The sequence below is a fragment of the Bos javanicus genome, chromosome 28 (assembly GCF_032452875.1).
Source record: "Bos javanicus breed banteng chromosome 28, ARS-OSU_banteng_1.0, whole genome shotgun sequence".
NCBI classification, from domain to species: Eukaryota; Metazoa; Chordata; class Mammalia; order Artiodactyla; family Bovidae; genus Bos; species Bos javanicus.
In genome coordinates, this window is record NC_083895.1 from 47,032,194 (window position 1) to 47,035,616 (window position 3,423).

Below are 3,423 nucleotides of genomic sequence, written 5' to 3' on the forward strand. Positions count from 1 at the left end.
AGAAGAAAATATAAGAGAAAATCTTTGTGATTCTGGCTTAAACAAAGATTTTTTACCATGATCTAGGAAGGGAAAAAACTGATTAATTTGACCTCATCAGAATTAAGAAGGCGAAGGTGAAGGTGAAGTCGCTCAGCCATGTCCGACTCTTTGCAACTCCGTGGACTATAGCCTACCAGGCTTCTCCGTCCATGGGATTCTCCAGGCAAGAATACTGGAGTGAGTTACCATTTCCTTCTCCAGGGGATCTTCCCTACCCAGGGATCGAACCTGGGTCTCCCACATTGGAGGCAAACGCTTTAACCTCTGAGCCACCAGGGAAGCCCATTAAGAACTGCTCTTCAAAAGACACTGTTCAGAGGACGAAAACATTAAATATTTGCAAATCCCAGTTTTTTTAATGAACTTATATTAAGAGCTCTGCAAACTGAAAAATAAGGAAACAAAAATTCAGTTTTAGAAGAAAAGGAGCAAAGTACTTGAACACAGTCTTCATCAAAGAATAGATGAGGAGATAACAAAGTAATTGTAAAGTAAAAAGTCGCTGATTGTCTGTTACCCGAGAGTAAAAAGATATCACTTGAGGCTGGCCAGTCAAGTAAAAGAAGTATAAGTTAATTGAAGAATAAAAAGATTAGCAATAAGATAAAACTTGTGCCTAAAATTCAAAACTTAGAAAAAGGGAGGGAGGAGAAATGGCTTCTATAATTTCCGTATTGTTCAAAGTAGAACACCAACAGATAGTATCTAAAGAAAAAGAGGACTAGGAATTTTATATAAAGCATTAATTAGCATAGAGGTAATTATTAGAACACACAAATCTTCCTGAATAGTAAAGCCAAAACAAGATAAAAGAGTAAGTAAAAGAGAAATTTGACCACGGCATGGTAAAACTGAAATTGAACATGTCATTTGTATCAAGAAAAAAGAAAGAGCTAAATCCATCTGTAAAAAACAAAGCTTTATCAAGTTGACTTACAAAGCAGTATCCAACTCTCTGCTCTTAGACAAGAAAGACAAGTAAGCAAAGAGGTTCAGAAAGGATAAAAGTTAAAGCATGAGAAAATTCATACTAGGCATATCTTGATACCAGACAAAGTAGAATTCTCTCCAAAAAGCAATAAATGGAACAAAGAAAAACAGTTTTTAATGCTAAAGGCTATAACTCATAATGAAGACACGCTATGAATATTTACGCACCTGACGACACAGCGAGTCTGCCAAGCAGGAGTCACGGAAGATGAAAGGAGAGAGAGGCGCCACATGCTGCGGACTGTGGAACATGGCTAAGCTGCGCGCAGGGAGAAAAACATCACAGTATTAAATATCTATACCAATAAAAAATAGAAAACTAACGCAATACAGCAGAAGACATAAATTAATAAGGGTAAAGAGCATTGAGTTAGAAAAGTGAAAAGCAATAAAGCTAACAAATGTATCAAAAAGCTATTGCTTTGGTGGGGTGGGGGAGGAATCCACAAAGTAGAGACACACTGCAAGAAAAAAAAAAGACAGCACAGACACAAACAAAATGAGATAAGGGAGCAGTTCTCACTGAAATGGATAATTTTAATATCTTAACATCGCTAACTTTACACAAATAAATTTGACAACCTAACTAAAATGCATAACTTTTAGGAAAATAAAATTGACCAAATCTGAACCTTTAGAAATAAAAAAAAAATTTGAAAAGATAAATTACTATAGAAGTTAAAGAAAAAATTGCAAAAATGTTCTCACCAAATAATTTACCATACCCTGATGGTGTCACAGGGGAATTCTGCAATTTGTTCAAGTCAGGCAACCTCATAGCTACTTAGACTGTCACAGAACATGGGAAAAGAATTGCAATTTCTAAATTCTTTTTATGTGGAAAATGTCATTCAGATATCAATATCTGATAAACAGTGCCCCAAAAAGAAAATTGTAAGCCAATTTTACATACGAATACTGATATTAAAATATTCACTAAAATATGAGCACACAGTACAATATTAAAAAGTAATTCATCGTGACCAAGTGAGAACAGGGAAGCCCGGCATGCTGCGGTTCATGGGGTCATAGTCAGACACTACAGCTTCTGAACAACTATTCACTGTGTTGGAGGTAGTAGCCAGGGCAACTGGACAAGAGAATGAAAAACCTCCATATCCTGATTCAAAAATAATCTAAAGAACGTGTTACAGGAAAAAGGAGTAGGGAAAATTCTGAAATCATGAAGCACAAAATAAGGTCTTCTGGAGCATTTAAGTTCCAAAATGATCAATGCAAAAATAAAATGTCTGAAGCTACATATCTTTAAAAACAAAAATTTGCAGAAGCAGAGTTCTCCCAGGGGACTGGTAGAAATTGAGATGCAGGATCTAGCAGCTCTCAGTTACCTCCGAGGGAGTTGGGTGTGTCATTGTCGATAGGATCCATTTCAGGCCTTGACTGGTCAGCAGGAGGGAACATCAGAGACCAGGCTGAATGAGGAATTGCATGCTAAGTCACGTCAGTCATGTCCGACTCTGTGCGACCCCATAGACGGCAGCCCACCAGGCTCCCCCGTCCCTGGGATTCTCCAGGCAAGAACACTGGAGTGGGTTGCCATTTCCTTCTCCAATGCATGAAAGTGAAAAGTGAAAGTGAAGTCTCTCAGTCATGTTCGACTCTTCTTGACCCCATGGACTGCAGCCTATCAGGCTCCTCCGTCCATGGGATTTTCCAGGCGACAGTACTGGAGTGGGGTGCCATTACCTTCTCTGAGGAATTGCATAGATAAGCCATATTTTCAGGAAACAGACAGCCTGTGAGGCAGGGAATTAAAAAAGAAGGAAAAGAAACTGTATTGTGAGCAGCTCTTAGCTTCCATTCTTGTTGAGCTAAGAAGTAGAGGAGTAAGTGGCCTGAAAATAAAAACCTTATTTTCACAAAAGAAGAATACAAAGAGAGAGACCATGAGCCAGTAGAAAAGCAGGCAAGTCACACGGGTGTTCTACTGAAACAAAGTGCAAACTCTCTTAAATATGGGAGAGTAGTTTTAATCTCATTCTTGAAAAGAATGCAAAGTAAAGCTATAAGTGATATATTTTTCACTTCTGAGATTGGTAAAATTTTTTAAATTGTAATAGCAATCTGTGTGAGTAATGGGTGCATGCTACATGCTGAGTCACTCAGTCGTGTCCAACCCTTTGCAACCCAGTAGACTGTAGCCCAGCAGGCTCCTCTGTCCACGGGACTCTCTAGGCAGGAATACTGGAGTAGGCTGCCATGTCTTCCCCCAGGGGATCTTCTCAACCCAGGGATCAAGCCTGCATTTCTTACCTCTTGTGCATTGGCAAGCAAGCGGGTTCTTGACCCATGTGTGGGGAAATCAATACCCTGGTATATCTGATAAATGGGAGTGCAGACTGAGGCTAGTGGAGAGCAGTCCAGCAACAG

At 39.2% G+C, this 3,423-nt stretch overlaps 1 non-coding gene across 1 annotated transcript; it reads right to left on the reverse strand.

Moving 5' to 3' along the window:
• Nucleotides 1-249: 249 nt before the first annotated feature.
• Nucleotides 250-321, reverse strand: TRNAW-CCA (transfer RNA tryptophan (anticodon CCA)). Its single transcript has one exon. It is a non-coding gene; the product is annotated as a tRNA-Trp (tRNA).
• Between the last annotated feature and the right edge of the window lie 3,102 nt (nucleotides 322-3,423).